The 12,052-nt window shown below is 41.5% G+C and overlaps 1 protein-coding gene across 7 annotated transcripts in view; it reads left to right on the top strand.

The window, feature by feature from the left end:
* Positions 1-12,052, top strand: part of cfap221 (cilia and flagella associated protein 221) — a 100,873-nt gene that overhangs the window by 53,825 nt on the left and 34,996 nt on the right. The gene's annotated exons all lie outside the window — the stretch shown is intronic.

Below are 12,052 nucleotides of genomic sequence, written 5' to 3'. Positions count from 1 at the left end.
AAGCCCTTCAGACCGCAGTGTTCTGCATACTCGACAATGTTGTTATTGTTAAAGGAGCCAACGAACAAATGGAATTACAGATCAAATGAACTATGGATTGTAGAGTTTGGTGGAAATGAGGAGGCATGTTGTTCTTTGTGCTTGTCTGCCTGAGGTTCACTCAGGTGTTTCAGAGTTGAACCCGTCACAGTTAAAGTCCTACATAAAGACGGGAGCTCTGTAGAACGGGATTGCTCTTGAATCGATTTTACATCTCTCTTTTTTTCGTCCTTCACAGTTGACTGTTAAAAGGAATTGTCGAGTCTTATCTTCAAGTTGATGTTGGGCAATTTGAGTCCTTCGCGATAATTACAGCTTCACAAAAAAGTCTCATAAAAGATGTTCAAAAACTATTGGGAATTTAACGTAAATTTTAACCATGTAATTCAAGGTAAAGGCATCTTGATGATTCGCACATTGCAAAACATTAGTGCTCATAAACAAATTTGTTGGCAAAATGTGAGAGAAATAAGTTTTTCATCCATCACTTAAACACAAACCATGACATGAGCGAGCAGTTGAACACCTATGACTGTCAGGAGCTTTGCTGGTCCCAGCAGAAAGTCTTGACCTTTGTTACATCTGTTATAGCTTCCATCTTGTAAGAAATGCAAAGAGTTTTTAAATATTTAACAGTCAAACATACCCGGCGAGAAATAATCAGTTTTGAATATCAAGTAGATGAAAAAGGGGAATCCAGACTTTCCTAATTTGTTTTTTTACTCTCACCACTGCACATTTTCATACCTTGATTGAGTACAGTACAACTAATTTGAGTTGGTGCTCTGTTTTCCTGCGTGTCCCCCTCAGTACTCCTGTCTCATTCAATTTTAATTATAGCTCCAAGGATTTATACCAGACTGAACCTCAGATCAGCCGTAACCACCTTGTTTACAGCCACATTTTTAGACGTTGCACTGTTGACTGGATTGGACTCGGGACACGTTCCATAAACAACATCCTGCGCGTCACCAAGATGATTTAATGTCAGAAAAGAGGAACTTGCGCGTGCCAGAAGGTGTGTCTGAGATTGTTCATCATGAGGATTTCACTCGCTTCCTAATCCCAATAGTGTTCCAGCAGCTGCAGCCCCCCCCCCCCACTATAAAAAAAAACAAAAACAAAACACAACAACAAAAACCCACCACAATATCTGCATAGTGTGAAACTCACAAATCAGAGTGCGACTGATGTGTGGTCTTGCTGTGCAGGAACTAAAGTGTTGATTGATGTAGCATGTCAAAGAGGAAACAGTGGGGTGTTGATGAGGTGTGTCGGCAGCATTGAATTTTGCTGTTATAAGACAGAAAAGATGCATCCCAGCCACCGCAAAGTGACCATGCTTTCTTTTTAGGTTGATTCCTTATGAGACAAAAAAGCTTATTAAAATGTAATAATAGGGACATTAGCCACTGCGCTACCTTGATGCACGTTTCCACAATGTAAAACCCACTTTCCTCCCACTCACATGCACTCTTTTTTTCCCCTGCTGGCTGCCATTGATGTATTGATTCAGGCTGCAGCAGATCCAAAGAGAGGCAAGTCACTCTTGTTGCCCTCCCTGCAATTTGAAATACCCCGATGATTACAGATCCCAACTGAACAACTCTTCGGTCAAGAGGGATGTTTCTTTTGACGCAGGTGCACACTTGGTCATGTAAATGAGCATCAGAGAGGCGGCCCGAGAGTCACAAGAGCCTTGCTTTTGGCCGAGTCCATGAAAGGGATTCATCTATTTGGAAAGATTACCTCATTTTGATCAGCGCGTTCCTGCTTTTTGTTCCCTGATCACATAAAAAATAGTGAATAGATCTCCATCAACTCAGATCCCCTTCAGGCAACCTAAATCCTTTGATGGTTGTCTGGTTGGACAGTGTTTCTGACATCAGCCTGAGGCAATGGACACGGCTGTCATAAATCTCATGGGAAGTCTGTGATGTATCATAGGCATGGATAGCCTCTTCCACAGTTCATAACTTAATAGTTTAATGGAGGCCATTTCCTCACTCAATCATCTTTTTTTTTAAGTCTGAGATAATGGGACGATGGGACTATACCAGCCGTGATGCCTGTCAGCCTGTTTGTCAGCACTACACCTGTAATGTTCCATGAAAAGGAACACTTCTTTTGTTGAATTATCCATCCTCCTAAGAGCAGAGCAAGATATTTTAAAAGCGTGTCTACTGGCTCACTTCAGGTCGGGTCGGTTTGGCCCCGTTACCTCTGGCCCCAACATGGTACTACATATTGACCTATACCGAGCGAGCTGAAGTGAACCAGTGGAAACACGCTCTAAGTAGACTAGAGGCTGCTAGCTGGCTTAGCACAATGAATGCTAGTGGATGGGCAGATTTGCATACCGCTGTTCTCTCATAACACATGTTATGGGGGGGTAGTGGTTCCCTCCTTACATCCCACCCTGCTACGTCCTTTACCTTTGCTGGGATCATATGTTTTACACAGATGAAGCAATGTTTCAAGCAATGTGTCATCTAAACCGAAACAAAACATGCACTATCATAGTTTTTATGACGAAGTAACTGTTATTAGCTCATTCACGTCTCGCTTTTGAAAAATAGGATCATTGATGAAGAATTTCCTCAGTAATCTTAATCTGTGAAATGAACCCACAGGGCTTCAAACAAGTGTTACAGTCAGTTTACAAGACACACAGTTCTTGCATCGCTCATTTGACTTTTTTCATTTAGTGCATTTTTCTGTCTGTCTGTCATTCTTTCACAAAACAGTTTTTCATCAGTGTAAAACAAGAAACCATTTCACTGTATGCAAACATGTCTCCCGGATCCTTCCAGCCACAGATGGAAGCAAATGACATATTAATGTGTCAACAGCCAATTTCCATGAAGACATCCACACAAGGATACTCTGACACTGCTGTACTGTGTTGGTATTTTTTTCTGCTGCTCATATCTGCAGTACCTTTAGAAAGATGACTCGTCATGTCTTGTGCGATTTTTTTTTTTTTCTTCTTTCACTGAAGGTGTGATGCTAACATCACTGATCAGTCTCACACACACACACGCGCACCTGCTTGTTCCAGTCACCTATCAGTGACAAAATAAATAGCAGCAACGCGGCACAGTTCATGCATCTAACGAGATTTCACCTCAAAGTCTGCCATCTGGAGTTACACATGACGAGTTGACAACTGTGATTATTGGCTGAAAGGGCCACAGAAAGACATATGCACACACACACGCGTGCGCGCACACACACACACACACACACACAGCAAACAGCAAACTGCTCTTCCAGACATGCACTCCCGTGTGTTTGTAATCAGTTGAGTTAGTTTTGGTCGAAGCAATAATGTCTTCTTTTTTAAAAATTAAAATATCTTTTGAGGAATACCACCTGCTTCCCACACACAGATGCACGCTAGGCGAGTGAGGATCTCACGTTGATACGTTGATTTAGTTGCTTTTTAACGCTGGTGCAGACGCGAGGGTAGAAACAGTTGAAAGACGACAAGAAAAGGCTGAATACCCGTCTGATTGGGTTATAAATACTCTCAAAGGGGTCCCTGCCTCATAAAGATTATCTGTAGCACACAGAGCACGGAGACAAACAGTGTATGTTTGTGGTGTTGGAGGAGGGGCTGACTACTTGTGGATGTGTGTGTGTGAGACGGCGATATTAAGAGACAGAGAGAGAGAAAGAAAGGCAGCATGCACGTTCAGAAAAAAAAATCCATCCGGAGTGTCTTCAGCTTGCAGGGATGAAGCCTGAATATTTTATTTGACTCTTGTGAGCTCAAAAGGGAGAAACACACAAAACAAACCAGTGTGTGTATCTAACAGTGCTCCACTTCACATGATTGCACCCTTCACGCACCTTTATATTTCTGTTTTTTGGGTTTGTTTTATTTTTTGTTGTAGCGTCTGTCAAATTATACCATCATGGGCCTTTAAAAAGAGCACTCCAATCAATTGGATTGGTCCAAATCGCCATGCAGGAGGAGCATGTCTCCGAGTTTCCTCACAGCAAAAAGTAGAGTTTGACATGGAGAGTTGACCACCTGATGATTGAGATGGTCACGGTCCTGGTCCTGGTCAATAGAAACTCCTGCCTGTCTAGTCTGCTTGTGGAGCCACTCAGGTTTGATTAGAGAAAGGAGCAGTCATGCCATTCCTGCAGGTAGTCCGCATCCCTATATGGTTTATTTGTACTGGAATATGTCTCCATGCCATAAAAGGGCTATGAGCTCTGACCTTGGTTGCTATGGCAGCTAGCTAGGGAACAAGAGGAAAGCAGGGACATTCATATGTCCTGCAGACCTGCTGGTTGTTACTGTATATTTACTGTGACCGTCAAACTTCTCTCAGGTTACCATGCCAACAACGCTGACCAGCAAGATAGGTGCGCAAAACTGTTATTTCCAAGATTCAAAGCCATCTTCATCCTGATTGGTTGTCGTCCAGTGACTTTGACGCTCTTGCTTTTTCCTGGTTGAACACAGTTGTTTTTGTGCATTTTGATTCCCATTGAACTGAAACAAATTCAGAGATTATTGTAGTGCTTTTTATTTGGAGGTGGTTCTGATCCCGTCTTTCTACCGCTTACCCACCCTTCTAGAGCTCTTGATTGATGCTTTAAAACTGAAAATCACCTTTTGCAAGCAAAATGATTTTAATTTTATAGTCGGCCAGGAAAAAAAAAATTCCCTTGCGCACTTCAATAGTGTGATAGGTGCGTAGGAAGGAGAAACTCTTACAGAGAGGAAAAACACCCACACACTCTCTGCACTCCTTCAGTAGGAAAAAGTGTTCAAACACACAATGTTCTGGTCAAGGACCTTCTTCAGGTGTATATTATGTTTTGTAAAGTCAAATATTACATGCTTAAATATTCAGAACAAAACTTTGTGAATTTCAAAGCTTTTTATGTGTCTGAAAGAAAACAACATACATGTTTGTATGTTGTTTTGTACCTGTAAGGATTGTAATTCCACATCATTTAGCATAAAAGCTGTTCATTAGTACACGCCATGAACTTCTGAGCATGTTCCAGGGCATGTGATACCTTGCTCTGTACTCCCTAAATGTTCCCCCTGTATGAGATGTTTCTGGTGCATGCTGGAAAAATACCCTCATCCTCTGCAAAATCCATAGAGAGCAGGGTAGCAGCTGCTGGAAGATTGGTGTTGATTCTACCTCAGGTTTATTTATTTATTTTTTTTGCTCTTTGCTATCTCACATGCAAATAATAAAGCTCAGCAATTCCAGGAAGATATCAGCCTTCCACCTGACAGTGGGGTTCTAAAGGTATTTCTGTGAAAGCACAGTGGATGTATTGAAGAAACCTTTTCCCTGCATATCCATTAAGACACAATGTAGGCTATCGTGTTCAAGGTTGGATGTGGGATTCTGATGAAAAGACTGTGAAAATATTTTCCCTTCTGTACAACAGTGAGTAGATGGCTGCTTCCTGGTAGGATGGATCACAGCTGATGTCCCCCGGCTGAACATCAATTTAAATCTTCATCTTGTAAAAGTGCATAACTTCATCATCAACTTTATCATTTTTTTCTGGGATTTTTGCAAGTTTCTATGTAGACTTGGAGGCATATGTAGGAATAATCATGAATTCAAAATCAGTCATGAAAGCGAGGCGCAGATTAGAGGTTTGGAAGAACTGGAGGTGCAATAACGGTGTCAATTGGAGTTGGCAGCCTGGGGGGGGGCATCCGCCGGTGACAGCTGGTGGATGTGATGACTTTGACTCTGGTTCCTTCACACAGGATCCAAAAAAAAGTTAACAGAGGTGTCACAGATGTTTGGACCACGGCTGCTCATTGCTCTTAATCACACCCCAGTAATGACTGCAACGGTCACGGGATTTCCCCTGAGTCACACTTCCATGTACAGAATGGATTGGGAGGTAAACGAAGGACACGCCAGAGTGATATAAGCTATCTAAGTCCTTGTCTGGACTTGTAGCTTTGTGTATACCAACAGCAGTGTAACAGGAAACTGTTCCAGCTTAAAAAAAAAAACAAAACTGCAAAACTCTCTCTGTGTCATACACACACCCTTGTGTACCTAGCGAAGTCCAAAGGCTACCTTTTAAGTCCCTGCTTTGTAGTTGAAAGCAAGTCGAGATGCTTTAAAGGACAAAGAGGAATCCTCAGTGGGATTAATTGTGAGGAAGCCCGTGAAGGATCCCCACATCAAAGTGTTCGGAAACACCAAAACACCTTTGTAATCACTGATTAGGGGATGATCTTAGTGGGATTCTCACCATAACACAGCAGTTATGCAGCTCTCATATTAGACCGTTTGAACAATGATGCTGTACGATACCTTACAAACCAAGTAGAATGAGTTCAGAGGAGGTAAACTCGTGGCACTAATATCCGTATGTACTGTATCACAGACTGATTATCCTGCAACTATCATGATGTCCTGCAGTACATCATGATAATACATCCTGCCCCTAACCAGCATTACCTGTCATTGGTTTTGCAAAAATATATTCTGTTTTGGCTATAAAATGCTGAGCTATTAGTTAAAAGTTAAAAGTCCCCTTTAGCCCTGCTATTTTAATCCAGGATACTTAGAAGGTTCTGGGATGGTTTTTTGTTTTTTTTGTTTTTTTTAAAAATCTTATTCACCATTAAAAGAAAGTTGAAGTTTCTGCAGAATGGACCAGGGAAAACATCAGAAAACTAAATAAAAGCAGAGCAGATAATCCAGTCAGACCTGTTATCCTGCTGCAGAGATGATAGATGTCCATGATACCAACACATTCATCTATTTTGGTCCAATTTTCCCCTGAGCTCCGATTTGTTAGTTTAGGCTCCCAGACAGAAGCAGGATGCATCTTTAATGAAGTCGTCAGGGGCGGCCATTGTGAGGTGGAGGCCCCCTCCAACACACACACTCTTCTTTCCCTCCACTCCTGAGTTGTAAACATTTCTGCATATGGCTGAAAGTCAGGCGGACCTCGCCAACAAACAGATTTCCCTGGAGTTTCTGTTAATGAAAAGGCTCAGATGAGGCCCAACTGTTGTGCGAGTGGTAGCGGGTATGTTTATGCATGCGTGCCGTCACTCCGCCATCCAATTTGCTGCTGTAATGAAACCCGCACGTTTTTTTCATTTTTAAACTCTTTGGAATATCAGATTATTTTAGCCCTGAATCCCAAAACATAAGACGTGATGGTAGTGGTGCGCCGCCACTGAGCAGCACATGAAAGGTAATTTTTTTGAAAGTGGTGTCTTTCACTATGACTTTCACATTTGTCCTTTATTAACAATTAAACATTCTCTGCCCAGTTCAAACTCGTCAGAATCTTTGAAGCGGTAATAGTCTGCGTCTGTAGCCCTCAGGCGGTTGCCATTCAACCATCCAGCTCTGTTTTAGAACTTTTTTAGCACCAGACAGTGTAAATCATTCACAATAAGTAGGACGGGTACCTGCAGCCCATACAGAAAACCTCACAATAGGAACTTAACCCTCCTTACCAGGGAGAGATTAAAAAGAGTCACATTATTGTCATGAAATTGCTGTGAAGGGTCCTCTTAGGCAGACAGACACAAATGAGCATGACAACAAACACTTGTGCAGCAAACTATGCAAGCATCAATTATGGATATTAAGAGGTTATTGAAGAGCTGATGCTTTTTAGTGACATGAAACGCTGAAATGGTGGTTTCATCATATTATTCCTACCAGAGTGTGATGAAGCGGTGACTGCTGCCTCCCAGCAACTTGATTCTATTGTTGTCTCATTTTAAAAATGACAAAGGATTTGTATTTTTTTTTACAAGCATGTCCCCGAGATTACAATGTTTTATATCACAAATAAAAAAAAAAAAAAAATTGTTCAAAAGCATGAACACATTATGGCAGTTTTTATTCTTTAGTTAAATTGATACCAAGTCACAGAGGTGATGTAGTATGGTTGAAGAAAAATAAATAAATCTTCAATTAATTGCAATTATAATGTGACATTTCACTTATGCCTTCATAATATCCTGTTGTCATAAAAGAGAACACACAAACTATAAATGATGTCAGAGATTACTAATGTTGTTTGGCAGTGAAGTCAGGGGTGTCTGTGACACATAAGGTCACGTCCTGTATCGGGGGGCCTCAGGAGGTTAATCAGCAGGGGGTGTTCTGATCTGAAGCTCAGAATTTCATCTGTCGAGATGAAATGCTCCGCTTCTGTTTAATAGTAGGAGGGGTTTTAGCACACGCATGCACAAGAGCCATAAAACTTTTATTGAATACTTGTGCAAGCTTTGTGGGTTTTTGAAATGAGTTTTAGCTCTGAGAAAATGCCATTCGTTCAGTAACCCAATGGGCCTCATTTAGAAAATGATCTTGTGTTCTTTTTTAACCCTCAATTTAGTCTTCCAGGCAGGAAATTGAGGGCTAAGAAGTCACATAGGATTTAAGACTATTTCATAAATGAGGCTCAATTATTCCTACACACAAGTCACTGTCAGGTTCGTTGTCCTTCTTTTCAAAGCATCACTTTAAACCTTTCCTGCAAAAAAATCTTTTAAAATAGCAGTTAAGCGTGGAAATGTCCTATACACTTCATAATATGCTGTTTAGCTTAGCATGAAAACAGGAAACAGGAACTGACTAGCTTGGCACATTGCAAAGGTAGCACCAATCCACCTAGCATGTCATTAGTTTTCTAACGCAACATCATGCAGTACTGCTGGGACAACTAGCTTCTACTGAAGCAAAGTTAGTATGCTAATAGAGGAATCTCATCATGCAAGAGGGCGAATTAGCACATGTTGAACCAGTGTCTCATGATGTAAATCATAAGGCCTGTAAAGTTGTTCAGATATTCCAACCTGTACAGTGTACACTCCCTTCAAACACAGAACAGATGGTTCTTTCATGTACCAGTACATTAAAGTCTTCCCCCTCCCCTGTGCAGCCGGCAGAACAGCCTTCTCCTTGTTACTGAATGAATATCTTGTTGAATTCATTTACTGCTGCTGATTCTGTCGATACTCAATCACGGCTCAGTGTTGCATGACTGTAATCCGCAGGTATCAACAAAGGAGGTTGCGAACACACACTTTCCATTCACTTTATTTGGAACATAAAAACAGCAGCAAACCATTTCTCTGGAACTTAATCTTTTAATGACATTTTAGAGGGATGATGGAGATCCCTGCCCGAAGTTTTTCCCCATTAGCTTGAAGAAGTATCAGCCAGCAGAAACTCGCAGCATCTCACCTGTTGCTCTTTAGTCAAATTTGTCCGAAAATATCAAAGGAATTATCAAGAACCATCCTTACATTCCCGCTCTGTAACAGTCAACAGGAGTCCGCCTATATTCAAGGGAAAAAAAATTGTGTAAATCTGGTTACAGCCTCAATGTAAAATTACCAATTGAAAGGTATAAAATGTGAGGGAGGGATAGTCTCCGGTTGGATATGTTGAAAATGTACTCTCTTCTCCAGTAATATTATTAATTTGGTCCACTTTGAAAAACAAAAGACATCTGTATACTCAAAGCCCTAAACTTGCTAATGCCTGAGTTGTTGGGTCCTCTGATGCGGCAACATGTGAACAGAAATGACGGAAGAATACTAAAGAATAGTGAGAGCGGGGGTTGGGGTGGGGAGGTAAAAGAGTGATGTTAGCATAGCTGCTAGCAAGCATCAACACCAGGTATGACAAAACCATGAAAATAATAAAACACTGATGCTTTAATTTTGAAGGTAAGATCACTGCACTGCAAATGACTTTGAAGGGAATCGATCCAAAGTGCTAAAAGGCAGACAGAAAGTAAAGTTCCTACCTTTAGGAACAAGTCATAAGTCTGTCATTATGATGACAGTGTGTCCCGTCCTTCACAAATGAACATTTTTATTGTCAAATTAGGTTTTTCTTCTTCTTTTTTTTGTGCAATAAAAGATAAAAAAGTAAGATGATTGTCAGGCACAGAAGTAACCATCCGTCAGAGTCTGTGTGACAACTGACATGATGTGGCTTTGCAATTTACAAAATCATTACATCCAGAATTGGGAATTAACAATTTCTTCTCAAAAGACTAAACCACAGAAAATCATCATACCTGAATGAGATGTACAAGTGGAATATTTCGGAACGCAACTGGCATTTTAGGGCAGCTATTTCCCAAGAAAGGAACCATTGCTGCACCTGAAAATCCTCTATTATCAATATATGTGTTTACGCAGCACATAAAGTGTGTTCACTTTCAAAACACTAACTCAAAATGCTCCATTTTATGTCCGTTTAACCGCTTGATGGCTAAAATCCTAGTTTTTGCTCTAAAATGCACGCACGCCTGCTAACACACACACGCACACATGCAAAAAGCTGCAGAATTCCTTATGAGCGACGTAGAGCTGCTGGAATGTACGCACATGCTTGAGTAAAGGGCAAAGGTGATATGTGTGTGTAAGCTGCATAACATCATTACAGTACCCCCCCCACACACGCACACACACACACACACACACACATATATATACATATATATATATATATATATATGTATATATATATATATGTATATATACAGGTGTGTGTGTGTGTGTGTGTATATGTATATAGTAACTGTAGTGTACACACATTTTCCTAACATGATGTGAAACTACCCATTCACACGCATGACTACTGAGTGTATGAATGTATTCACACACACACACACACACACACACACACACACACACACACACACACCCTACTGACTGAAGCCTTTCTCACCAACACGTTCCTTGTTCTGGCGAGCAAAGCTGTCACTTCATGAGTTACATGCATGCGCGCACACACACACACACACTGACAGCTCAATTTTGTACTGCACAAGTGATCCTTTCTCCATATCCACTCTGTAAGCGTGCCGTGCTGCGTTCTGCCTGGTGTAGGTGGCAGGAGAGTCTCCCAGTTTAGGGCGGCAGCGGAGCGCCACGCTCTCAACATCCACCCTCTATTTGTCTGTCTCGCGCTCACACTGCCTGCTTCAAAGTAGGTCAACAAACTGGCGGGTAAAGTGATGACGGGCTCACGCATCTGTCAGTGGGTATTAGTTGTGTCATTGTTATCAGGAAGGCCTGAGGACAGCTTCTCTATTGTATGATGAGTGCTTAATTTCATTTAAAGCACTTGGGGTTGTATCAAGAGAAACATACCTGGGTCTTAATTACGATGCTAACTTTACAATAAACAGCTTCCTCATTCTCCGTACACTCTGGATATGCTTGCGTCCCACCTTTTTGTGGCACATTTTTTATCCGCCGGCAACCCTGTAGCGCCGCCACTGTTGCACCCTGAAAGTGATAGCAGGGACGTATGGGTCTGATCCCTGCTGGCACGCACCCCTCCAAGAGGAGGTTGAGTGTGTGTTTGTGAAAGTTATTCAGGCTCAAAGCTCTGGTCTGAAATTGGTTTTGACACAGGCTTTGAGAGAGAAAAAAATAGAGGGTGGCTTTTGTCTGACCTCCACAGACTCATGTAGACTGATACTGTAACTAGTGTGCCCACACACACACACACACACCAGGCAAAGGATGATTATGTTATAAAGGGAAACTGCTTACATATTTATTTCACTCAGAATGGGGCTGTTGCTGCTGCTGAGTGCAAATCAGTTTCAAATTAGCATTGGACTGTGCATATACGATCGATGCTGACCCTCAAATGTCTTGTACACATCCTGTGAATATGATTGCATCATTTTTGTGTGATATTTGAAAAACAGAACTAGTCTCATGGTCTACGGCCACTAATGAAGCCACCACACCATTGGCATTGACACTTTTTTGCAGTGAATGGAAATGAGGCTCACCACCAGTTGTCGTCTGTGTGAAACCAGAAACGTAATATTGTTCACCTCGTCCATGACATCACTCCAATGTCAAGGACTGCCCTTAAGAGGGGTTTTTAATAGTTATAATTTCCACTCAGAACCCAGGTGATTGTCCTCAGTCTCCCAAGAGCAAAGTGTTGAGACAGACCCAGTGTGCAAAAATTACCAGGAACTTTTGCGT

This window comes from Aulostomus chinensis, chromosome 1 (assembly GCF_037954235.1).
Source record: "Aulostomus chinensis isolate RoL2024-O1b breed Wild chromosome 1, RoL_Achi_v1.0, whole genome shotgun sequence".
Taxonomy (NCBI): Eukaryota; Metazoa; Chordata; class Actinopteri; order Syngnathiformes; family Aulostomidae; genus Aulostomus; species Aulostomus chinensis.
Note: the sequence above shows the minus strand (reverse complement) of the source record. Positions and strands in the feature narration are given on the sequence as shown.